This window comes from Pteropus alecto, unplaced genomic scaffold (genome assembly GCF_000325575.1).
Source record: "Pteropus alecto unplaced genomic scaffold, ASM32557v1 scaffold97, whole genome shotgun sequence".
NCBI classification, from domain to species: Eukaryota; Metazoa; Chordata; class Mammalia; order Chiroptera; family Pteropodidae; genus Pteropus; species Pteropus alecto.
The window spans coordinates 5639498-5667366 of NW_006439713.1; the positions used below are offsets into that span (position 1 = coordinate 5639498).

At 39.9% G+C, this 27869-nt stretch overlaps 1 pseudogene; it reads right to left on the reverse strand.

Moving 5' to 3' along the window:
* Positions 1 to 21230: 21230 nt before the first annotated feature.
* Positions 21231 to 21346, reverse strand: LOC112483832 (annotated as a pseudogene).
* Between the last annotated feature and the right edge of the window lie 6523 nt (positions 21347 to 27869).

Consider the following 27869-nt stretch of genomic DNA (forward strand, 5'->3'; position numbering starts at 1 on the left):
CAGGAAGGCTGTAGAAACAGTCACAGATGTCCCAGTGGCTGTTACATTTTGGGAGTTATCATGTCTCTAATAGAAAGTGGTCTCAGGTTTCGTCCGTGCTGGGCACACACCCGTACAGCTTCCTACAAATCTCTCGTTGGCTTTTACTTGCCTGTCCCCATGTCAGGGCCTGGACGAGTAAGGCCCTGGCCTTGGCCATCTCTTTTAAGGGGGCACAAAAACCCTCAATTGTCAAGATAAATAACATTTTAACGAAATATTTTCAAAAATAAAAATGAATGCAGAAAAATCTGCGATGAACAAAATATTAAAAAGCTGAATAACAACAGGATTTTTAATAGCGTTATGCCGAGCCTGTTCCAGCCTAAGACGAAAGGAAAAACCAGGAATACTGGTCTTGTCTTTATTTAAAAAGTTGGTATTTTCATCATCATTTTTGACATTGATTTTGACTTCTTAAAAAATTGCATTAAAATATTATTTAGCATAATTCTTACCTTTTTTTCGTGCTTCCTGAAATTTTGTGCCCCAGGCTCGTGCCTCAGCCTCCTCACCCTAGTCCCCAGGCTGCTTGTCATTGCAGATTGCTTGCTTCTGCTGTTCGCTGTCTCTGCTTTCTGACATTGCGTTCGTAAAGCGACTAGAGGCCGTTTTCATGAAAGGCATCGTGACCCCTCTGTGGCTGTTTGTAATACAAAAAAAAAACAAAAAATCAATAAAAACAACATCGAACTCAAGTAAGAGTAAGGCTGTCCAGCAAATGGTCGATGTTTTTCACGAAGACTTTAAGTTTTAAAAATAGGTATTACATTCTTGAACCATTTCTTTGGTTCCTTCTCGTTTCCTTTCCCCGGCTTTGCTTGTGGCCCCCACACACCCTGAGTCTGTATGTTGGGTGACCCAGCTCTGATGCGGTGACATGGTCAGATATCGCTGAAAGTGTCTCTTTTTCAGAAGTCTTTCAAGCCCTAACCATGTCGTTGCTTCTTTAAACCGATCTCTAATGGAAGAAATTGCTATGAATCGGAACTTTAATTTTTACCCATTTGGGCATCTGTAATAGTCAAACTGAATCCAAACCTCCTTATGGGTTACCGTGAATCGCTGCTGAGTGGCACTGGCGTGCTGATGGCACCTTTTTGCCACAAGGAGCAGCCTTTCTTCTGGAAGTTTCTCTCTCTATTTTCTACTCCTGGTATCTGCAGAAACAAAGTCTTGCTCCATGTGACTTACAGAGTCGCTCTCGGCTTGCCCCGCACCTTCGAGCTGTCCTGTCCGTCACTTCGCCTGCTCGCAGATAGCTAGGAAGCGTTTCAGCAATTCGATTTGAAGCTCTGCCCTGGAAACGTTTCCCTATGAATGGAGATAAGCGTCTTCTCAAAGGGCTGAGTGAAATTCTTCATTGTGTTCTGCTCCTTCTTCCCCGCTCTCCAGCTGTCAAAGGCATGGCGACCTCAGCCCCGGAAGAGCTGAAACTTGGGAGTGGGCCAAACACCAGGGGAAATGCCACGAGATCTGACGCAGGTGATGTCACAAAACTCACGCAGGACAGCAGGGCAGGCTCTCCCCCTCCGGTGAACAAATACTTGACTTCACGGTCTTGCTTTTCTTTAGATTATAAACAGAGAGCAAGGAAGGAAAAGCTTAGGGTATGAATACAGATTGGAAAAGTACAAGTGTGAAGTCCAATGTCCTTAGAAAGCTGTGCTAGAATAAGAAGACAAATGAGCACCAGTTTGAAAAAGCATGGTCCCCTGGGAACATTCTGTGACTGGACAGTGTCAGCACCACATGGGCCAGTAGCATCTCTGTGTATTCGTTTGTTAGACCACAACAGAACAAGTAATATTTAGGATGTACATTTAAAAAAACAGACAAATTTTAGAAAGATTTAAATTAAAACTTCAAAGGAAAAAGAGATCAGAATCAGACTTCCTTTCTTATAATTTTAAATTTTACATTAAAACATTGAAAAAAAAAAAGAAATTTTCTTCTTAGAAAAACAAGATTTCGTTTATCGTGTATTACCTATAATAACTCTTTCTCTGAAAATTCCACACATAGAAAATGCCATTCTTAATATGTCAATTCCCAATTAGATTGTAATTTTGGAAAGACATAATGGAATGTATTTATTTTTATGATTTCTCAGTATAAATATATAGTTTACGTTTTTTGGTTATATTTTTTCCCCTCATTAAATAATTCCAGACAATCAGGGCAAAACAAAATTGAATAATAATTTAGTCGAGTTATTTTTCTTCTTGCAAACATGTTTAAACTTATGTTAAAAAATAAGTTGGATGACTTATTTCTTAAGGATATAAATGTATATCCTGTCTTTTCTTGAATACACAAGAAAACTGGGTTAAGCCATTTTTTCTTTAAAATTATTTTTGGCAACTCTCGGGGAAAATCTGTTAGCTTGTCAAGATAAATTTTACAAGCAGTATCCCAGGTTATGGAAACCATTGCAAAATATCTGAGAGATAAAAGACCTTTGCAGAACTAGGGTTACAAACGTGTTTATATATTTTACATATATTTTGGTACTGCGAGTACTCAAAATATTTGGAGGTTGTGTAAGCGAGAGACAGCTTTCATTATTTCATTTTATTTTTGCAGTGAGAGAGGATTTTAAGTTTTAAGGGGGCACCTGGCAAGAATGAGTACTCTTGAATTCTTTGAGAAGCAGTGTTGTGCTCTTTCCAGAACGTTTTCTGTGGACGACTGTCTCGTGTGTTGTTTTTGTTCCCAAGAGTTATCAGCAAGGACAAGACCTCACGCCCACCAAATGAGTCCGGCACTGTGATTTTGAATTTGTCCATCATGTTGGCCATAAGGCCTTTCATCGTTTGCTTTACCCGGGTGTGCGTTTGCACCTGTATGCTTTTTCCCCAAATTTCTGTGGGTCGTCAAGTGCACACGTGTGGTTACGCCTGCTGACACGCAGGCGCCTGTTTTCCCTCTACCCCCTGACATACAGTGCAGTTTCCAGACTCCTGGAAGGAAAGGCCATGTCAGACACTGCAGCCCACCCACTGTGACATCCATTTTCATAGGATAGTAACTAACAGACAGTTGGTAGCTCTTAAATGGAATTATGAGCCTCGGAGTCAGATGAAACTGAATTCACCCCATAATCCACTCACTGGCTGTGTGACTACAGGCAAGTTGCCACCTGCTCTGAGCTCTTTCTTCACCCACCTCGTTAAAGCTGCTGTGAGAACTAAATGAGATGATGTGTGTGAAGCGCTGAGCGTGGCACCGGTATGCTGGGGGTGGCCCACGGGCGGCGTCGCTTTTGTATTGTTGCCGTGATCGTCACCATCATCATCACCATCATCATCATCGTCATCATCATCACTATTCATAGTGAATTGCAGGATTCTATGTATGGGCAAAGCAATGCATAGGATGAGAGAAGAAAGCACGAGGCAGAGTAGTTTGGGGGAAGAGGGTGACGTGGGCGAGAGTCACGGAGCTAAGCTGGGGCCTCCAGGCTGAGTTGTCAGGACTCGCCTGGACTGCAGCCCCAAGGGGTGAAGGGCACCTGCCGCGGGCACGTTCAGTCCTCAGAGTCATCAGACCGCAGGCCTGTGCTGAGACGGCACTGTTGCCGAGTAGGTGATGTGACAAGGTCGCATTTCTCCATGCTCTACAACGCCCCGGGGAACCGAGCTGTAATGTTGGGCTCTTAGAAATCCCTTCCCTCTAAGAGCCCATCCTCGGCTTTGCCGCCCACTGCGGTGGTCTGTTTTACCTATTTGGGTCTGCTCAGAGCAGCAGAGTGGGGCTCAGGTAAAAAGGCCAGAAGGTTCTCGGGCTTCTCTTCTGAGGGTTGCTCTTCGGACCTGACCCGCTCACCTTTTCAATGTGGGTGACCCTCGCCCTTTCCTGTGTTTCAAGCTTCAGTAATTAATAGAATTCAGGCTATTTTTCACTTTTACTAATTTATATGGATTTCTCTAATCCCCTCCAACTCTATGTCGTCAAGAGTCAATATTTACTTGATAAATAATTTATTTTTGAACATTATAAAATATTTTTGAAAAAAAGGAACTATAGTTTCAAATCGAAGGATATTTTGAATTAATTAGAATTAATTTTGAATAAGGCCGGGGTTAAGGATCTGAAAAGAATCTCCTTGGCTACAGCCAAAGAAACAGAGTGATCCAATATTTTTTTCACTTTATTTATCTTATATTCCCTTTTTTAAAGAATTGTGATGTACATAATAGTTAACATTTTAACCATGTGTTAAAATGCCCACATTCACAATACTACGTAACCATCACCACTATCTATACTCAAAACTTCATCATCACACCCGAAGTAAACTCTGTATATAGTTATCACCCAATAACTCCACACAGCCCTCCCCCTGCCCCTTCTTTTCCCTTGGGAACCTCTGTTTACTCATCTTTTTAACCATTAAGAACTGAACTCAGCTAGCTAACCACGTGTATTAGTTTTCTGTGACCACATAACACATTGCCACAAGCCGAGTGACTTATCACTAATTTATTATCTTAGAGTTTCTGTAGGTGAGGAGTCCAGGAGTGGTGTAGCTGGCTTCTCTGTCCTGGGCTTCACAGGCTTCGGGGAGGATGTCGGATGTCCTGCGCCCCTCATGTGCAGCCCAGGACCCCCTTCCAGGCTCGCTGCTAGTGGAGCTCACTGTCTTGTGGTTGTGTGACCGAAGTCCTCGTGTTTGTGCTACATGACGGCTTAGGACTGCGGTCATCTGCTAGAGCGTGCCTGCTTCTTGCCATGAGGCACTAGCTGTGAATGAGAGCATGGTAGTTGTGCCTCTTCCAGGCCAACTTCTGCAGAGACCAGCCAGAGACACTCTCTCTTTTAACGGCCTCACCTGATGAGGCCAGGCCCACCACTAGATGCTCCCCATTTGCCATATAATGGAACATAATCCAAGATTGATATCTCATCATAGTCACAGGTTCTGTCCCCATTGTACCTCAAGGAAAGGCATCTTGGGGACTATCTTGGCTAAGAGCCCTCAACCCAAATGATCCCCAATCATTTTTTTTTGTGCTTAATTTCTATCAAGCTATTTCTGATGTTCTGACTTTTAAAGCTGTGCAGATTGGATTTTGGGGCAGAGAATGTAAGTCTCCACTTCTCATTTATATGAACTTGATCAAGTCCTTTCATTTTCTGGAACATTTCATTCATGTCAGTAAGGATCTATGAATCTGCGATGTGACAGACAATTACATATTCACTCAACAAACTTTTACTAAACATCTACTCACTAGCTTCTACTGTTTCTTTAAACAACAGAAATTTGTTGTCTGGAGCCTATAGTCCAAGGTCAAGGCCCTGGGCTGGGTGCAAGAGGGCTGTGATGGCTGCCAGTCCAGGATGTCTCCACGGGAGATCCCTTTAGTCATTTATCAAGAAAAATATTCATTGAAAGCCTTCTGTATCCCAGACACTGTATTTCAGGCACTGAGGAGCCATACATCAGTGATCAAAGCAACCAAAGTTCTTGCCTTCATGAGGCTGACATTGTCATCAAGGGAAACAGAAAGTGAGCATCATACGTATGCAAGGTGTACAATGTATGATACAGAGTATGATAAACGCTGTGGACAAAAAATGTTCTGGGTACAGGGCGGTGAGTGAGAGGAGAGGCGGGGTTTTCAATGGTTGTCTTTAGTAATATACCAGCCAGGTAATAGTCTGAAGCCATCTCTTGAAAGTAAACATTAACAGAGAAAGGCTTTTATAAGACATCTAGCTACACAGGATGCTGTGTGCCTACCGTTGAAAGAGAATTTCACCTCAGTGGCCTCGCCTGTAACGGGTGGACATTTTTAGTCTCATGCACAGCCACACACAGCAGTGGCATAACAGAATGAAGCCAGTAGACAATGAAATGTTCATATCCTAGACATGGCGAAAGCCAGCCCTTCACAAACTTTCGAAAGGATGTGGAGGATATTTTGAGACCTCCCCCTTCCACTGGGGCCTCTTCAGCTTTGGCAATGTCCCTGGGAGAGGCAAAGAGCCAGGCCAATAGGAGAGCCAGAGGGACTTGGAGATGACATCTTTTAAGCCTTTTATATACTAGTTTATATACTAGGTTAGGAACTGGAGTTCTAGGAAATAGTTGACTTCCCAAGGTCACCCAAAGTGGCAAAGCTGGAACTCAGCCCAGGCCTCCTGACTCCTCTGCAGAGTCATCTACAGATGCAATGCTCTTCCCACAGTGCCTTCCCAGCATGCTCCCCTCCCCACCCCAGGGGCCTCCCCGCTCCCCGCTCCCCGATCCGCACATTCCCAACAACACCGGCAGGTACTCCCTCCTGGCTCTCTCTAGTCTGTAAGTGCCTGAGGAGGGGAACTGTATCTTATTTGATGCTGAATTCACTTTCTAGGCTGCTGTAACAAAGTATCACAAATGGAGTGACTTTAAACAACAGAAATTTACTGTCTGGAGGCTAGAAATCCAAGATCAAGGTGTTGGCAAGCCTGGTTCCTTCTGAGGCTGTGAAGGAAGATCTGCTTGATGCCTCTCACTAGCTTTTGGTGGTTCGCTGGCCATCTTCAGCATTTCTGGGCCATATCTCTGCCTTTATGTTCACATGATGTTCTTCCTATGTGTGTGTCTGTGTCCGAATTTCCTTTTTCTAAGGGTATTAGTCATATTAGATTAGGGTCCACCCTAAGTCTTCGTCATAACTAATTGCATCTGCAATTTTTTTTCCAAATGAAGTCACATGGTGAAGTCCCAGGGTTCAGTACTTCAATGTAGGAATTTGGGGAGACACAATTCAACTCATAACAGATGTTATAGCTTCCACACCCACAGTAGAAGAAGGGCTTTATAAAATGTGATAGATAAATATAAGGGGTCTCCCTGCCTTCTACATCGCCGTGACCTGTCCCCTTGATTTACCTTTGCCATCTCTTAACACCTCTTGGGCCACTGTTTGTCTATCAGCTATGGGATCTCGTCTAGGAATATGTCTCCTAAGGAAGCGTTGATTGGTGGATAGTCTACCATAGGAGTGAAAGTTTGAACATGCGTTGGTATTTTAGAGGTGGCCTCTGAGATGACACAAAGTAGGGCTAAGACTTATCTGCGATTCCATCTTTGCAACAAATTCCTAATTCTGGCGGTTGACCCAATTGTCTTGATCAGATTCTTCCATACATACATACATATAGGTAAATTTCACTATAAACATTTCATAGCTGCAGAAACCGAAGGAGATCCTAGCATGTATATTTCAAGGCTCAGCACTGATCCTCTTCCTCCACGAAGCCTTCCAGGATTTTTTCAACCAGGAGGGGATGCCTTTCTCCTCTGAATCCCTGCACTGCCTATCATCTCCATCGTGTACAACTGTCTTCTCCCAGAATTCATTGCATCCTAACTGTTGGCCAAGAGATTGAATATAGGGGTAAGTGATTGGGATGGTCTTATGTGTTAGTAGAGTAATTTTTCAAGTTCAGGGATGCTGGTAAATTCTTTCTCTATCTTAAATCACTCTCTCTACTCTGATATCAAAAAATTTCTTTTAGTAGAAGAAGATGGTTTGCTTCATGATTATCAAGGTAAGGCATTTACTCCAGTTTATACTAAGATGTGAATGACTGATATAACATCCTAGTCTAAGATTAGGTTTTTGATTAAAACAAAAAAAAGAAGCGTGGCAATACACAGGTTGCTTAAAGGGGAAGAAAAAAGAGATAGTATGAGGAAGGACATGGAAGGAGGGATAGAAGCCACTGGAGATCAGTTTTACTTACAATTTTTTTTTTTTTTGTAGCTGCATATGGAAAACAAAAGAAGACATAAAAGCCCCTTGATTCTTTGTTTTCCAAGAGAATCATTTTATTCTTTCACGTATCAGGCACTATGTCTTTCCTTTTCAATATGAAGATTTTCTTTACAAAGAAATGTAAATGCCTAGACATTTAGGAATATGCTGGAAGCTGATCAACTTTATCCTTGAACTTGATCTTAGGCTACAATTAAAAGCATATTTGCAGATATCTACCTAACGAGAGCAAGTCATAACTTGAACATTTGCGTTTTTGTGAAATTACCATGAAAAAAGTCAGTTCATTTATTGGGACCTGTCTAGGAGGCTGTGAGTTGAGTAAGTTTTGTGGTCCTTAGGAGTCACTTAGGGATCCATGAGACAGCATTCTGATAGATGGAGGTCCTTTGTCTTATGTAATTTAAAACATGTCCCATCAGGCTAGTAAGTGTGCCAGTGAGAGCTGAAACTCTATCGAGAATCTGTGGGAGAGGGAAATTCATTATATCCGACCAACTGATAGTTAGGTCCTGATGAAAGATGTGTCTCAAATTCTGTCTAAGTATTTGTTCAAAAGCATGCCAGAGAGAAATTTGAAGGGAAGGCTCAGCCATAGACAGGCCAAAGATCTGTCTTGCATCTATAAGGCAGAACTTAAGCCTAGTTATTGGAACACGCACACATTTCATATTATTTAAAAAAATGAATAAAAAAAGGTCGACCGTGGCGACCGCCAGGAAAAAATGCCAGACACTGTGCTGGCTCGGCTCCCTCCTGACGTATGTTCATTCATGGGCACAGAGCCGAGACGGACTGTTCTCGGCCCCAGCCAGACTTAATGCTTCATTACCTTGCCCACCTCGGCACAGGATGGAATGCTGAGCTTCGAGCACTAATAGCTGGCAATAGAAATCGACATAAATTACTCTATGTTTAAATACTTGGATGTTTTTCCAGTGTTTGTTCGCAGTCTGTATTCTGAAAATAATTGGGTTGAGTACTTAACAAACCGTGGATCTTTGCTCTTAAGTGAATTAAATCTAGTCAATATTTTCTTATCGTGAAGGTCAATTTCTGTACAGCATGCACAATAGAAGCGAAACAAAGCTGTGATTTTTCTTATTAAGCTTATGTGTTTTCCAGTAACTGCGTTTTAAAACTATAAAAAGAGCAAAAGGCCAATTTTATATCCATCGTTAAGTATTTATTTTATGCGTTGTGTCCCCTGTATTAGGTGATAAGATCATCTTATGTATACTTTTATACATTGAATCTATAATTATTATAAAATCATGTCAATTGGAAATGCTACTAAGAACCTTTATTTTTAAAACCATTTTATTGAAGCATGATTGGCATTAAAAATCCGTATATATTTAATGTATACAACTTGACGAGTTTGGTGGTAAGTATACACTCAAGAAACCAGTACTACATTCTGTGCCATAAACATATCCATCACCTCAAAAAGTTTCCTACCAGCCAGTTTATTTACTATCATTTTTTCTGAAAGGAACATTTAACATGAGATCCACTCAGCAAAATTTTAAGTGTGCAATACAGTATTGTTTGTTAAGTATAATACTATATAGGTACATGCTCTACAGATCTTAAGGACTCATTAGTCTTATTTATCTGAACCCTTATACCCTTTGACAAATATTACCTGATGTTTTCAAATTTTAAAAGTGAATCTGCCCATATGCCAAAGGCTACTCTAGCCAGAAAAGGAAGAAGAAATGTTAGTATGGAGGGAGTAGGAAGTTTTGAGCACATCATTTAAAATCAAAAGGTGATAAGCATTGATTGAGCAAAGCTGAAATTTTTGGCAACTTGTTATATGACATTTTGTCTTTTTCTGTCTGTTTGCAGTATCTTTAGAAAGCATTGAAAATTTTGACAAAAATCACACGCTATTAAACAATTGAATTTATACTTTAATTTTGATCCACCTCCTTGACATCAAATACAATGTGCCAAATGAGGTTTTTCCCTGGATTTCAACGAAATTTGATTGGAAGTTTCAGAACTATGTGATAACATTGGGTAGAAATCTGGCTTTCGTAGACTCTGCTAGGCCAAAGAATTTGTTTTCGTGTGCAAATTTTTCTTTTTGATCATTAAATGAGTGCTTTCTGTTGTTGTGAATGATTTTAAGACAATATGTAAACTGCTAAGGTATATCTATATATTCTTACTATTTGTTAGGTACTCTGACATTTTGCAAGAAAACAGTGGTTAAAATGATTTAAAAAAATTTTTTTTTACATTGGTATATTTTTAATTACGTAAGTAGAGTCTTTATACCGTTTAGTTACACTCGAAAAGTTGACTCAATTTTGAATGTTAGAATTTAAGGAATCTTAAAGAACATCTTGGCCAATCCCTTCAATGCAGAAAAAGGATCTGAAGCCCAAAGCCATCTGTTGTCTTGCTAGAGTCATGTAACTAGTGAGCTCTTGCTGAAACTCCCTGTCCAGCCCTCTTTCTGTTACACCAATGTGCCATGTTTACCAATGTCAGTACAAGCTCAGATAAATAAATATGCCAAAGTATTCCAGAATCCAGGATCTTTCTTAGAAGCAATGTCCTCCAATATCCAGTCTTAATTCCTCTCCCTGACAGATACTTCCTGGAAACTTAACCTGATAGAATCGGTAAAGATTAGAGAAAGCCCTTTGTAATATTTAAGACAACTGGTAACATTGGTTTGATCTTGTCGGTAGTAGAAAGAGGGGTAAAATTGGAGTTTTTATGAAAACAGTATTGATTTAAAATTGGCTTGAAATTGATTGGATCACAGAACTACATTAAAAATGACCTTATAGATCAGACTGCCCAGCCATGTCCTGCCCCTGAATCTCCCTGGAATGCAGGTGACAGGTGGCAAAGTAGGATCTGATATCCTGATGGCTGTCTTACCGCCACCTCCCAAGGCATCTGTTACTGTGGCATCTGTGGCCACAGTAATGCCACAAAGCCAAGGGACAGCAAGCAGAGCAATGCTGCAGGGACTAGGAAAGTGTAGTCTTGATGATTTGTGAGCTCACATGAGGCTCCCCAGAAACCTCCAGACTAAAAGGCATGACTTAGAAGAAGCGATGTGGGTTCTAGTGATTTTGCCATTCCAACTGATTGAGAACACAGTTGTATCACCCTTTCTGTCCCTTTGCTGTGTTTAGACGGGGAAACTCCATGAGTGTTGGCCTTCCATCTTTATCTCAATCTCCCCCAAGAGAAACAGAACAGAAATGGATTAAGCTAAAAAAGGGAGCAAACCTTGAAAGGCTGATTAAGTTGGATAATAATGACAGGTGAAAAACTCGTAGAAATAATAAACCAAACTTACATTCACTTTTATTCATTTATTTATTCTGTAGCTATTTGATAAACACATGTTCTATAAAATGGTATTCTAGAGCCTTAAGATCACATTGTCTTTTGAAGAACAAATATAAAAGCCACCACAATTCAAGGCATAATGAAAGAGAATATATACAGATGCAATGTATTGTATATATACAGATATACCATTCCATGAGCACGTAATAAACTTAAATTCTCATAAAAGACCCTAAATAGTTTTAGATGTGCTTTTGATGTATCACCTCCTTCTTTATTCTTACTTCTATTATATTGTAGAACTTGTTTTTTCCTCTCTTGCTAGATTTTACCAATCATTTTTTGAAAAGTATGTCTCAAGAAAATAGTAGTAATAATAAATATAGTAATAAAATAATACCTATAACATTTTTTTGAGTATTTACTATTTATCAAGCACTGCGTGGAGGGTTTTTCATATAGTAGAGCTTCTAATCTATGAACACTTCGATCTGACATATACTATTTTTTCCCAGTTTAAGAGAGAGTTTTGAAAAGGTGAGAGAGTTTTAATTTAGAGAGCTTTTAACGTGTTCAAAGTCACATGGTTATTCAGTGATTGAGCCTCGCTGTCAGATGTGTGTTACCTTAGCCTCACTGCCTTGCAGCAATGCCTCCAGCATTCTAAGAAGCCTTCCGAAGTACTCTACAAATTATGTGTTAAATGTTAAGTATTTCCTGTTATAGCCATGATAAATTAATGGGTTTTGGAATAAAATGTTATATGTGAGGAATTACGATATTAGTTCCAGATAAATTGTATTATGTTCAGGATATATATTGTAATTCCTAGAGTAAGCACTGAAAAATGTAAAAGGTGCTCTAAAAATCCAATAGAGAAGACGGAATATTAAAAAATACAAAGTTAATCCAAAGGGAGCTGTGAAAGAAGTAAAAAGGAACAATGATCTTCTGAGACAGAAGAAAGCAAATTGTAAGATGGTAGGACTTGAACCCAACCATTGAATCATTATATTAAATATAAATGGGCTATGCATGCTAATTAAGAAAGCAAAGATTATAAAATTCTATTTTATAAAACAAAATTCAACTGTACGTTATTTACAAGAGATGCACTTTAGATATAAAGACATAGGTAGGTTGAACAAAAAAAGTAGACAAGCTAAAATATACAAATATTAATCACAGGAAAATGGGAGTGACTATATAAATATCAACAAAACAGACTTAAGACAATGAGTGTCACCAGAGGTAAAGAGAATATTATATGATAATAAAATTATCAAGAAGACATAACAACGTGTGTGTCATATGACAGAACATCAAAATGCATAAAGCAAACTTTAGAAATAAAACAAAAAATAAAGAAAACCACAATTATAGTTAGAGATCTTAGCCCTACACCGTCAGACATTGACAGAACAGACAAAAATCAATACGTCTACAAAAAACTTGAACAACACTATCAACAAATTTACACAATTACCTTTATGACAAGCTAACAACCATAGAAACATATTCTCTTATAGGACACGTAGAATATTCACCAAAATAGACCAAATTCTGGGCCATAAACAAATTCTCAATAAAGTTCAAAGAATTAAAATTATATAAAGTATGCTCTCTGACCATATCAGAATTAAATTAGAAATTACTAACAAAAAAGACATCCCTCAAATCTCCACATATTTGGAAATTAAGCCGCACACTGTTAAATTACTCATGGCTCAAATTTGGGAATTTGGAATAGATTTTGAACTTAATTATATCGAAAGCACAACATATCAATATGTATGGGATGTGGCCAAAGTAGTGCTTTAAGGGAAATTTATAATTTTAAATGCTTACATTAGGAAAGAAAAAAAGGCTTAAAATTAATAATATAAACCTCCACATCAGAAGCTAGAAAAAGAAGAGCAAATTGAATTCAGATGAAGTGAGAGAGAGAAATAATAAAGACAAGAGTAGACACAAATGAAATAGAAAATTTATGAAAATTAGAAGAAATAGAAATTAGTTTCTTTAAAAAGATTAATAAACTTGATAAACCCTATAAGAAGAAATATCAGGAAAATGAGAATAGAAATCACTGTATAAGGAATAAAGGAGGAAACAACAATATAAATCTTTCAAACATTAGAAAGAAACATAAATATTAGGAAGGATTTTTACATCAATAAATTAAGCGAAGTAGCAGAAATAAACAAATTCTTTAAAAACTCTACAAATAAGCAAAACATATCCAAGAAGAAATAGAAATTCTCACTAATCCTAGATTGAATAAAGAAATAAAATTTGTAATTTAAAACCTTTGCACTTAGAAGACTCTGATTCCATTTAACTTTAATGGTGAGTTCTCTCAGATATTTAAGGAGGAAATAATACTAGCCTTCCACAAATTTTGTAATAATTAGATAAGATGGATTAAACTCCCAGGAGGCCAACATAACCCTGATACCAAAACCTAACGAGGACAACTCAAGAAAATCAACAAGAATGTAGATGAAAAATAACATTTTAAAAGATATTAATAAGTTGGATCCACGATACATAGAAAAAGGGTAATATTTCATGTCTTTCGTGATTTTGTTTTACTGAAGGATGCGAAGCTGGTTAAACATTCTTCGATCAATCAATGTAATTCAGAGTAAAGAAAATAAATCAGATTTTCACTTCGATAGGTGAAGAAAAAACATTTGCAAGTGAGAATAGAATAAAATTTTCTCTATTAAAGGAAATGTACAAAAATATATAACCCATGAAATACTTAATGGCAAAAGAATGAATGCCTTAAGCTTAAGACTAAAACTAAGGAAACTGATGTCTATTCTCATCATTTCAGATCACCTTTGGACTGAGGTCCTAGCTCTGTCATAAGGCTAGAGAAGATATTAGGCTGTTTGTATTCACAGATAACATAATCGTAGATTAGAAAATACTGAGGAATCTAAATCGACTACTAGAACCAAAAAATGAATTGAGTGAGCTTGTGGGATACAAGGTCAATATGAAAAAATTCATTGTATTTCTATATAGTAACAATAATAATTGGAAAATGAAAGTTACCTATCTCATTTACACTAGCATAAAAAATGACTTGGAAGATTTCTACACTGAATACTCAAAAGTTTGCTGAGGGAAATTAGAGACTTAAGTGAAATGAAGAGATACATTTGTTACCTTGATAGATGTGTGACTTGATATTGCTAAAATGTTTATTTTCCCCCAAATAATCCATAGATTCAATGCAATCCTAACTAAAAATCTCACCAGGCTTTTTAATAGGATTTTTAAGAGGATTTAAAAATTCACATGATATTGAAAAGGATCTAGAATACTCAACAATCTAGAAAAATAACAAAGTTGGAGAACACCCACTATCTGATTTTAAGACTTTCTAGAAAGTAGTATCTAGAAAGAGTGACTTGGGGATAAGACAGGTAAATGGAACAAAATAGAGAGCCCAGAAATTGACCCATACTTATGCCAGGGAAAAATGGAATTTAAAATAATTGAATGGAAACAGCAATTATTGAAGTATTTTGAGCATCTTATTCTTGGAAACCTTCCTGGGGTGTGAGCCACCCCAGGCCCTCTCCAGTCTACCTGCGGAATCTACGTTTTGGGGTTTCCATAGCCCATTTACAGTATACTAAATGAGAAACTATGAACTAGAGGACCTGTATCAGTGTGGATAAATCTCAGAAGCAGAAAATGCAGGTCATTGAAGAATATATACGATCTCACAACATGTATATAAAATTATAAGCCGGAAAACAATACTTTCAAATATTTATAGATATATATCACCATACATTTCTATGAGCGATAAATACTTAATCAATGATAGAGCTCATTTGGGGGGAGTGTATTAATTTCCTAAAATTGCCATAACGAAGTTCCACTAACTGAGAGGCTTAAACAACAGAAATGTATTACCTATAGTTGTAGAGTCAGAAGTCCCTCCTCCAGCCTGAACTAAAGTTAACTAATTACATCTGAACTTATTTCCTATTTGCAAATAAGTTCACATTCTGAGGTACTGAATATTATAATTTCAATGCATGGATTTGGAGGGAACATAATTCAACCCCTATGGGGAGGGAGGAAGGCAAATTGCATCTGGGAACAATAACGAAGGAAAAGGAGCATTCATCTAATGTATCTGTAATGATTTTTTAAAATAAATTTATTTATTTAAATTAGTTTCAAGTATATAGTACATTGGTTAGACATCTGTAATGTTCATAAAACAATCCCCCCCATTGCTCCCTCTGTCCCCTGGCCCTCCACCTAGACATCATATTCACGCTAACTGCATTCCCTGTGCCATGCTCCCCATCCCCGTGCCCAACTACCAGCTACTAATTTGTCCTCCTTTAATCATTCACCCCATTCTCCCAGTCTCCCAACCTCCCTTCCCTCTGTCCATCACCAAATTATCCACTATATTTGTGAGTCTGTTTTTGATTAGTTTGTTCTTTTGTTCCTTAGATACCACATATAAGTGAAGTCATATGGTATCCATTTTTCTCTGTCTGACTTATTTCATGCAACATAATAACCTCTAGGTCCATCCATGTTGGTGCAAGTGGTAGGATTTCATTTTTTTTTTTTAATGGCTGAGTAATATTCCATTGTATATATGAACCATATTTCTTTATCCAATCATCTGTTGATGGGCATTTAGGTTGCTTCCATATCTTGGCTATTGTGAATTGTGCTGCCATGAATATTGGGGTGCATAGATCTTTACGAATTATTGTTTAGGTTTTCTCTGGATAAATACCCAGAAGTGCAATTGCTGGGTCAAAAGGTATATCCATTTTTAATTTTTTGAGAAACCTCCATACCGTTTTCCATAGCGACTGTACCAATTCGCAATCCCACCAACAATGTATGAGGGCTCCCTTTACTCCACATCCTCGCCAACACTCGCTGGTTTTTGATTTATTGATGACAGCCATTCTGACAGGCGTGAGGTGATATCTCATTGTGATTTTTAAAGAGATTTGAAGCAAACATGATAGCATTATGTCACTTGCTAAAGTTGAGTAGCAGACGTAATGTTTTTCCTAGTCCGAATGATGGAATAATTTCACACTTTCAGAAAGCGTTCAAGAATATCGGGAAGCTCCATAAGTGGTCCTGGTGCTGTGTAGCAAGTTGCTGTAAGGGACGAAACACCTCTCCAGGGGAGAGTGATTAAAGAACCGGGCTTGGGGGGTGAGGAGCCCGACATCTGTGTTCAAACGCGAACTGCTCTCATGTGGAAAGGAGGGTGGGATTCGTGCTGGACTCCTGCAGGCACTGACGCAGAGCCACGTGGCGTCGCCTTCACCCCATGTCAAGGAAATGCTGACTCGTTCAGGTGTCCAGAATGGTCTAAGCCCTTCACGCATGAAATGGGCTGTTACGAGTCAATGCGTTCCAGACGCTGGGGATGACCAGTGAAGGCAAAGCGACATGTCGGCGAGGACGTTAGACGTGGACTTGGGTGTCGCCCAGCGGGCCCTGAACTTCCTCACCAGTCTGAAATGCCATGCTTCGGCTGCAGTCTCCCGACTCTCTGCCTTGTAGACTTACGGCAGAAAAAATGAAAAGGCGGTTATTCTGGCTTACGCTGTTTTTGAAGAAACTGTGCTGCTCCCGTATTAACCGCATCCCATTTAAGTCCTCACGAAGCATCTACGTACGTAGCAATTGATTCCCGAATTATGTTAGAAACGATCATTTTGCAGAATTGACCTCGTTCCCTTTTTCGAAAATCGAGATCTGTGTCCTTTAGCAAGCTCAGCTCTTCCCCCCACAGCCCCCACACCCCGATTCTCTGTAGTTCCTTGGAGACTGATAATGATTCGGTGCTCATGCCTGCCAAATGTCCCAGGTCTTGGGTTGGGGTCACAGATACGACAGACCTGAGGAGCGGCATAATGTAGAGGTTAACTCCTTGCTTTTGGGGTCTGCATCGTACAACGCTTGGCTCAGCCATTTAGTAACTGAGTGCTATGAGCATCCTGTAGTGTGAATTCCTTTACCTATGAACCTAAGTTTCTAATCAGGGAGTGGCCATGAGGATCAGGGGAGAATGCATATGGCACACAGGAAGTACTCGATGAACGTCACCCTCCTCATCACTGGCTCAGGCATCAGCTTTATCACAGCAAAGTCTTCCCACAGAAACTTGCCAAAGCAGGTTCTCGACAGAGGAGATGGATGCCAAATAGGGTAGTTCCTTCCATTGTCTGAGACATGCACTGACCTCTTTTTTGGTGCAATGCAATACTAAAATCCACCCCTTCCTTTTTGTCCTTGGGGATTTTTTTAAAGACTTAGGCTCCTAGACTTCAGAATTTCCAGTGATCTCATTGTGAACTGGGACTACTGGTTGTGAGTCCCTCTGGCCTTCTTCTGCCCTCGTCTTTGAATAGACTCCGCCCAGGAAGTCTTCATCCGTATGGCATTGCTCCTGAATTTTCCTTATCTGGTTTATCATCAGAATTTCGTTTTTGCAAGAGTTCCTTTCTTCTTGAAATAATGCCTTTTACTTTGTTAGATGGAGGAAAGGAACCCCACCTCGTACAGTCTTTGAAACAGAGTAGGTGCTAAATAAAGCTTTTGTCGTCCTTAATTCTTTTCTGGCCATTGCAATCTCTAAAGTAGCATTTCCTTCCAAGATTTCCTTTCTTCGTATTCCAACCGTCTGCTTGGACTCAGGGTAACGATCCTCTGCATCTCTCTGAGAGACAAAATCAACTTTGAGGGTAAATGAGAAGGAGTTGGAGATGCTTCCATTTTTATTGTCTGGGGTCCTGGGAATTGCTGATGGTTTTCACAGAAAGAAGGGAGAGCGGAAGAGGCTTTATGGGGAAGAAAAGGAAAGATGTGTGATTTTTAATGTTAGATTTGATGGTGGGATCTGTTTAGCAGATAGTTTATGGGAGAGACTGACACGGACCCTCCACAATTTGGGATGACTCAGGGACAAGACGGGGATAAAGGGGGTCCCGGTTGTGGGAAAATCATAAGGGAGAAGAGCGTAGGAGGGGCGGGGATCAGCCGACACCAGAATCCGAAGACCATCGACATCCTCGCGGACTGAGGGCAGAAGAGAAACCGTCAGAGATGAGAGCGGAATTAGATGAGCGCTTCACCGTGGACGAGAAGCGAGAGAACATTTAAATAGTTTAAACAACTTTGAAACAGATGGTGCAGGAACATTAAAGAAGATGAAATTTTTAAAAAGTTGTTGGATCTGGCCACGGAGCATGATCAAAACACATGACATCCAGCAACACACGACATTCATTGAGGCGTTAAGCCCGTGTCGCTAAACCGTTCCGATATTTCTATGAGATGTTGGTATTTATTATGACCCTGTTTTAAGATGAGGAAAAAGGAGTTCTGGAGATTGGTTAGAGCGACTCACCAGCATTAGCTCTTGGAAGAAGAGGGGTTCCAACTTTTGGTAACTGATGTCAAAGCAGAGTTTCTTAGCATGTAATTTCTGCAGAGCGTATCTGTGGTGCAGCGCTGCAGAAGAGATCGTGTAGGTCAAGGAACTTCGGGGGACGAGGAAGTAACGTCAGGGGATGCCAACTGCTTTTTAAAGAAATTTGGCAAGGATGTGAAGGGGAGAGAGAGAGAGAACAAGAGTAGGTTGATAAAAGCTTATCATCTTACTTTTTTCTGAGGATGGGAAGACGGGATGTAGGCAGAAGAGGCAGAATCAACAGACACTGACAAAGAAAGCAGCCTTTGGTAACTTCATCTAGAAACTTATGGTGAAACGGAAGTATTAAGATGAGGTAAAAAGTTTAAAAAAAGAAAAAAAGCAAACCAAAAGAAACCAATTCCAAGTCATCAGCAGGGAGGTCGGTGAGGAGAAAGGTGTCTTGAAGCACAGCGATGACAGGAGACAAGAATAAGGGGAGGAAAGTGAGGTTCATTTCATGAGAGGAGGGTATGTCGAGGATACGTGGGGAGAGGTTGGCGGGGACCACAGAAGTGTGCCCTGCAGATCCCAACTCCTGGTGGGTGAAAGAGCTAGTAATGCCTGTCCAATGTCTTTTGCTGGATAAAATTTCTGCAGAAAACCATGTCAGAAGGGATCCAGCTTCAGACTTCCCGTTCTCTAATGCAATCAACTCGGGGGGCGAGAAAGGGGATAGAACTTGGATCTTTGCAATCTGTTTACTGGGCTTTTAGACATTTTGTCAACTGTAAGTTACCTGGATTTGAGTTTTACTTGGTGGTATTTTATGAAATTGCATAGGTCAAACCAATTTCAGTTTCAAATATGAACGTAACTACAAGTTCCTTGTGTCTTAATTAGAGGTCATCAACTCCTTTGTAAAGTGGTCCCTGTCAGATTTGCCTCTGGGTAATTTGGGGAGTTCAGTGAAGCTTAAAATGAAGGATTTGATAGTCAGTTTTGAAAAAAGTCGTATTGTTTTGTTCTTCAGCAAACAATGGGTAGCCCGGACTCCAATTAAGAGCAGTATTCAAATGATTTTAGATTTGCATATTTGAATTGGCCGTCTTTGGGAAGGAGAGACCAGGCCATGCAGTTTTCCAATTATTTAGAGCAATTAGAGGAGATGATCAGACACTTCTGAGGTCTCATTAACGGGCGTGTCGGCTGCTCCGACATCTTCCGAGATCACAGTGGCAACTGGGCCTGGCTGCCCACATTTGCTTTTGGGAGACTTCTGTAGACAGTGACTCACTTCGAGTTAAACAAAGCTAGCTATTTTCACAGCCTATTTCTACTATGCCTCTGAAAAGTCATTCATTACTGCTGTTTTTTTTTTTTTTTTTTTGTAAAATATACATTGTAAATACCCATGTCTTTTTCTACTTAAAAGCTCTCTAATTTTTGTTTCAGCTCGAAACCCATCATCATCTCGGCCCTTAATACCAGGCCACAGTAATTTCCCAGCAATAAAACTCAGTGCTTAGAAAACTAACTTTTGGGCAACGAGGTTTCCGGCATTCTAAATTTCGGCGCGTTCAACTACAATCACCTTTTTGTTGATGATAAGCATTTTAATAGATCAGAATTACGTTAGCAAAAGTCGTCCAGCTGGCAGAAGCATCGTCTTAGCTCTGTTTGCTATTGTACTTGGTATCACAGTTTCCAAATTTAGAAATTTCCTCTGTAATAATGGCCAAGCCTCCCATTCTGGCACAGCCTCCAAGCCACCCTCAAACCACTGAGCAAAGTGACAGCCTCCCTTCTGTTGGCTGTGCTGCCTCACCAGCCAGTGGCTTGCTCTCTCTCCATGTAGCCCCAGACCCAAGGACATACTTACCTTCCAAAATCTAGATTTTTAAATGAGCAAAATAGTCATCCTCAAGCATTTTCTAGGTTCCCTTTTAATCCCCAGAGGCAGAGTGGACAGGGAACTGGCTTAGATGAGAAGATGTAGCATTTGTGGACTTCCGTGTCGGGCCAGCGGTACATCGCCTCTCTACCCTTAATCTTTTCATCTGCCAAAATAGCAATGATAATACTGCATACTTGCCCTTTCTACGGCATTCAGTTTGCCCTAAGATCTGAATGAGGTGGTATTCGTAAAACAGTTTTAGAAATGGTGGTCCTATCACGTGCTTTCTCACACGGGCACAGAATCCTTGATCTGTTACCAAAACTCTGCGACGGGAAGGCGTCGAGGTGGCACTGCTCACTGGTTCAGAGTGCGGGTCCTGGGGCCAGCCTGCTGGGTTGGAATCCCTGCTTCATCATGTACTCACCGTGTGACCTTGTGATGTCATTTAATCCTGCTGCTCCTCAGTTTCCTCCTCCAAGGTAGTAAAAATAACAATAGGATCTACACAAGGGGTTTTATGAGCATTAAAAGAATAAGAGATACAGAGCCATGCCTAGCACAGTAAATGCAACATGAACGTAGGTTAAGCTTCAGAATAAAACAAAACTTTCTTGACAGGCTTGAGGGAGTTGAGTGGGGGCCTGGAGTGTGCCATTAGCTACTCCAGGGTTTTCCCAGGTACCAACCTTTTAAGCCACATCTTGGTTCTGCCACGTTTTTGAGCTCAGTTTTTTATTTTTATTTTTTAAATTATTATTTATGCCTATAGCACCTGGTCTTCCTAGACGGTCTCTCATCCAAGGACTAACCAGGCCCAACCCTGCTTAGCTTCCGAGGTCAGACATCGGGCTTATTCAGAGTGGCATGGCCGTAGACCATGGACCGTGGCTCCACTGGGGCACGAACTCAGGACCTTCTGCATGTAAAGCAGACGTGCTAACCGCTACACTATGGAACCACATCCTCACAGTTTTATTTTAAGACAGAGGCTTTGTTAGGTAGCCTGATCCTAGATGTATTAAACCCAGGCCAGTCTGTCATATTTCATTTTAAGAGCATGAGGCTGTTCAGCATAGGTCTTGAGCAAGCTGGATAGGGTCTCTCCAAGTCCCCAGTTCAGCAAAACTTCGGGAGTTAGGAAGGCAAGAAATGAGAAGAATTCCTAAGCATGTAAGCCACCTTAGAAACATCGCTATGATGCCGTGAAGCTTGGCTTCATCTAGTCATATAACTTAGTGCAGAACCAAGTAATGTCTGAGAAGAATCTGACCAAGATTGTAGCTCCCAAACTAATGATTTGTGTATTTTGGATAAATGGCAAATAATATGTTTGTATAGCTATGTCTCAAATATTGCATGGGACGTATGTACGCCAAGATAAATTATATATCGTTTATCTGAAATTCAAATGTAACCGACATTCTGTATTTTTATTTGCTAAATCTGGCAATCCTTGATAATAGAATTTACCTCCGATGCTTTGAGGATTAACATTATATGGGTAGAATGCCCAGCAAAATCTTAACATCTAATATGTATTTAGTTAATAGAGGTATCTCTTAAAATAAATGGGAAACAATTTGCTAGTTACTTTAACAACTGTTGGGGTTAACCAGCCTTGATTTTTGCTTATTAAAAATAATTAAACATTCATTTGAACAAGTCTCTACTTCTATCAGTTACTATAGTTAGATCTTATCTACCCTTTCAGACCTTGAGAATGCTGGTAATTTCATTTCTACATTTTGCCGTGGATGTTCAGTAAATTAAAAAGAGGTTCACGTACACTAAACTTTGAAGAATCAAACATCCAACCAATCCTTTCCTATTTTTCTGTTACTGAAAGTATGGCTTATTAAATTATTGAAAAATATCTCCTTTCTAATCAATAGCTTTTACCTTCCTGGTTCCAGAATGGTATACTACCAGGCCTAATTTAAGAAACGCCCCTGTTACCAGATATTTTGTAACCAAGAATGGAATCACACCGTGAATGTGAGGTGGTCATAGCTTTGATCTACTCTGGGTGCAAAAATGGTCTGAGTTGAACTTTCATTGGGAAAGAGATTTTTATCAAAAGACTGACGCCCAAGTGGAAAAACTCAGTAGGTTCTCTGTGCCTCTCGTGAGAGCTCCAAATCTCATGGAAAATGACCAGGGGCTGCGGTGCCAGTCAAACAGCCAATCCTGTCCTAACGGAGAGGTCACACTGTGTGCTGATGGGCTGGAGACTGCCCCCGAGGGAAGATGAAAGTGTGCGTAAGATCCTGAGTTTTTTGCTGTTTTCGTTTTTGTTTTTGCTTTTGCAGGACTCCATTCTATGCTCGAGGCCGTGGTCGTTATGATGAATTCTTTCTTGCTCACTGTATTTAGCTCGCCATCATCCGTTCTCATCCATGTGCTCTTTCCTCTTCTTCTCATTCTGCCCTCCGTGCATCTAATAGCAAACAGGGTCGGCTGCCAGAGGCACTATGTAGATAGAGAACAACTTCCAGGGGTCCTGAGGAGTCGAGCCTCTGCCTTATAATTCAGTTGCTGATACTAGATGAACAGCCCTCATGCTATTGCTTTAATTAAGCTGGTTCTTTACATACCAACCGCAACTTCCAGAAGTATTCATGGAGATTTGCCGGCTCACGCCTTGTTTCCCACAGCCCCCAAATATCTTATGTTTCCATTTGTTTACTCTTTGAGCAGAAAAAAAAAAGAAAGGCAATTTGATGACAAAAAATATATATAATTTTAAGTAAATGTGGTCTTTTGGAAGAAGTTCGAGAGCTTTCTTAAATGTAATATAATAACAGTTATCAACCTTGAAAGCCTTCAGGGCTCTGGGCTTCTGTTGCCATTTTTAACTTTGCCTGCCCCCGGTTGGTTGTTCCGCTGTCTTGCCATCATTTCTTTCCAGGGAAAAGACTTCCAAAAGTCGTTTTTGGAGACCCGGCCCCAGAGACCGTCCAAATGTGTCCCCATTGGGTCTGAGCGAGAACACAGCAATTCGAGTTCTAAGTGTGTGAATTACAGCAGCTGATGGGAAAAATGTGTAACAAGAGTTCTATAAATTGATCACTTTTTGATAATTGCAGTGCTTGTCAATGAGAGGAAGCTCGATGATGAGCTTCTTTTCAATTTCACTCGTTTGAGTCGTCTGGCAAGCCCCGTGTTTCGCGTGGAGTGTCCCTCGCAAATATTTTTACCACGTGAGCCAACAGCAGCCTACCACAAAATGTTTTACAAATCCTTTATTTCCAAACCTAACTAAATGATTTTAAATGGGATAAAAATGTGATAAATTCATTGCCAAATGTTGTATATTTTTCTTTATTGACATCAGTCCTCATGGTAGTGATAACCGTACGTGTCCATATCACAGGAAATAGCAGGGTCGTGAGAAAGACTTAGAAGCAGCTGAGAGAGAATTCAGGCCGGTTCACTGCATCCCAAAAGAGGACTGTAAGGTGACACAGCACGTTGGCGAGAGGCAGAACCGGGGTCAGTTCTGTGACTGCTGTCCCGGTCTATGCTCTCCCAACTCTGCTCTGCAGAAATGTGTGTGTTTTCTGTTTTCACTGAGTTGTATATTTGAACAAATTCTATTTGCAAATAATGCTGAGATAAAAGCTTAGTTCACTCTTAAAATATCGGGAAGTAGGCATCAGAAGTATGCGTTGCGGCGAGGTGGACCTTTCGGAATATATTTATTAAACGATCACAAGAAGCCCCTGAAGGCATCCATGAGTGAATATCACACGAAGCCAACCATCACCTGTGATAGAATTACATTTCAGAGTTAGTATCTTGGGGACTCAACTCTAGCTTAAGCCACTGATCGTAATCATACGTCAGTATTCCCTCTCATTGCTTTCGATGTGCTCACTTAGGTATGTTTGTCACACTGTGCTACATTTTGCGATTTCATTAAACAATGACTCTTACCTCTGATAAAAATTAGATATTCATATCTCTCTATGTAAAATGAAAATACACTATTAATTATTTAATAATAATAAAACCAAAACGATAAAGTAAACAAACCCCGAAAGCATGGGAATCGCAAACTTGACTTTCTTGTCTTTCTGGCCGGTTACGAAATGTGTTGTTTACAAAGTGTGGTCTCTTAAGTAAACCCTTTCTTTTCGCTACCACTCTGAGATTTGTTGTTAACCTTTCAGAGTTCAAATGTCATCCTCCCCATTGAAGTCACTGCTGGCTGTTACATAGTAACTTCACCTCCATCCATCAGCGAAGAAAAGAGATACGTATTCACAAAATACTTAGAAATTGTCAGAAAAATCAGAAATTTCGTGACATTAGGAGTGGGTGGTTGGATGGTGAGATCTATGCTGTGTGTAAAGAAATGTGAAGTTAGAAGCAAGTGTAGGTTATTGTTTAGTCTTAAACAGGAAGGAAATCTGCCACATGCAACAACATGGATGAACCTTGAAGACATTATGACAAACAAAATAAGCTAGTCACAGAGGGATAAATAGTCAATGATTCCACTTAGATGAGGTACCTAAAATAGTCCGAGTCTTAGAAGCAGATAGTAGAATGGCCTTGGCAGGGGCTGGAGTGGGAAGGGGAGATAGGGCATTGCTGTTCAGTGGGTATAAGTTTCAGTTATGTAAGATGAACAAGCTCTGTAGATCGCTGTACATTGTAGTGCCTATGGTTAATTTAAAAGTGTGTTAAGAGGGTAGACCTCATGTTAACTGTCATTATCACAATAAAATTAAAAAAGGAGAGGCATGCTGTGCCCAGCATACACTTAGGTGCAGATTATGTATAAACTGCTAGAGACCCCAATGATACCTGATTCTTTAAGACAAAGAAAATGAACTCTAGAAAAGTTAAGCACTTTGCTTCAGGTCATGAGATGAGAAGACTTAGACTTCATCATGATGGGGGATCTTAGGAGGTGAAAGGGGGGAAGACTTAGTCATTTGCGTCTTCTACCCAGTCTCTCAAAGCCAGAAGCCACAGGTTAGTGGTTCCCCAGTCAAAGGCCACCCCCACTGAAAAGAGGGGGAAGTAACTGCAGGAATAAGATGTACCTCATGTCCCAGGGGAGCAGAGACAACGAGGCACCCAGGAAATGTCAACACTGTCCGGGCAGAAGATCAGCTTTCCTATACTTGGAGATGGGTCAGATTATGTAAAATTTAGCTTTTCCAGCAATTCATTCTGAAATAAGAAGAGAAATCTTCCTTCGATTCTAAGATAATTAGCAGTCACCATCTGAGTATTGAGGTCAGCTAATGTGTTCTTGTCATCTGTGTCCAGGATTTATCCACAGGAATCAGAACTGTAGTCCTGCCTAGCAAAGGCTTCAGTTGACCTTGTAGAATTCTTTCCCATTCTTTGTCTAAATCGGCCTAATTCTTATGTATATGACATAATATCTACATAACATAAGACTTATCTTTTCCAGTGTTCAAAGGGGCAATCATAATGCTAATTGCCTCTTCAAAGAAAGTCTTGATTTTGAAACTTGATCAACCTCCCAAATAATGATTTGGTTATGTTTACCTAATTCTTATTCATTGGTGAGTGTCTAAAAGAAATCATTATCCAACCTGGCTCACTGATTGCTTTCACTAAGTGTTAAATAATAAATAATGCATTCCTACTTCAATTAATGTACTTAGACATCTCACAGGCCCAATGCTTTGGTGGAAATGTTCTAATCTACAGAATCAATCTGTAGCATCAATCTGCCTCTTCACATTCTCGGCTCCCTAACAAAGAGCTTTTAATTCCAGCTGGGAGGTAAATAGATAATTTAGATTACCATGCTCTGCTATTGTGCTCAAACCGATAAGTAAGATGAGGCATTGGAATGACAACTCTCAAGTCTTCTCCAGGCAGAATTTGGAGTTGATCTGTCCTCCCCCGAAAGTGAAGATTGAAAAAAATTTTTTTTATATATTTGTCTATTTTTTACCTTAACAAGATAGTCAACAAGTACCCAAAGACTGTTTTGTTAAAGTATTATGTATATCTTCTCATTACCGTGGGGTTTATTAAATGATGCAAACTTTACCATTTTATTAGCATTGTTAAAAAATTATTAGCAGAATGTCTGAGGACTCAAGCTGATATCACATGGATGTGATATTAGCTGTTACTTGTGTATATTTCCTTCTGATTCTTCTCTATGTACATAAATATTTTAAGAGATTGTAATCATTGTGTTCTCACCACTTTCTAACCATTTGTAGCAATCATTATATCCAAAACGTTTCCACATGTCGAGTTTTTATAATTATGTTATAAAACATGTTAATTAAAATGCTGTAACCTATCTAAATAATGAAGCTTGATTTAACTCTCCCATTAATTTTGGAAATTCAGTTTGTCTCTATATTTATATTATTATAAATAATGCTGAAGTGAACATCTTTGTGCAGAAAGGTTTTCCCCTCCATTGCTTTAGTGGTCAAGGGTCTAGAGACATATAGTTCAATTGCCACCTGTGACGACATAGGTCACTGAGTCTCCACAGGATTAGACATTCATGCTCCGTAAAATGTATGCTAATTCAATAAATAGAAAGTTACTACGTTTTAAGTGTATACTTTTAATTACTGGTGAGATCGAGCTTTTCCCCATGGCTGGGTTCACTAACTGAATTTCATCTTGTACTTCTCATTGGGTTATGTATCTATCGGGATCACCGTTTTATCATTCTTGGGAGGTTTCTTTTATATTTGGCACAATTCGTAACCACATCCACAAGAGTAATAGAAGATTAAAGGCAATAAATTGAAAATAAAGGTAATCAGAGTACATTTCACATGCTTTTAATCTCAAGGAGCTAAAAAAACAATACAGTCTCATAAGTAGGAGGCAGGAAGTCCTGGAGGCTTGGCCTCTCTTTGTTAGTTCCACATTTTGCACGGTGCTCTTCCCGGGCAGTCCTCTGTGAAATATTGTGAAATTGACTCAGGTACCTTCATCACGTTATCTCTGTCCTCCCTCCCCAAATATGATGCTTTTTGTCATCCTCGAGAACTTTAGACGTTGCTTTTTCTAGGTGGAGTTTGCAGGTCCTTGTCTGTGCGTCCTCCCTGTTTGCACACACCTACCTGCTGTGGCTCAGGTCGTCCCGTAGTGACTTGCTTACACCTCAGTTTTCCTAGTGGACTGTGAGCTCCTGTGAGAGGGCGGGAGGAAATGTACATTTTCATCTCTGCATCCTTAGTACGTAGACTCGCGCCAGGACGAGACTGGGTGCTCAGCAAATGCTTGTGCTGCTTAATGAATGCTTGAGGGACTACGTTTCACATCAATATTATTTCCGTGATCCCATCACATTATCTTCTTTGAGGGTCTAAATCAACTTGTAGTTACAAAGGGCCGGAAGCCGGCCCTGGACTTCCGTCGGCTTTTAGCTGTA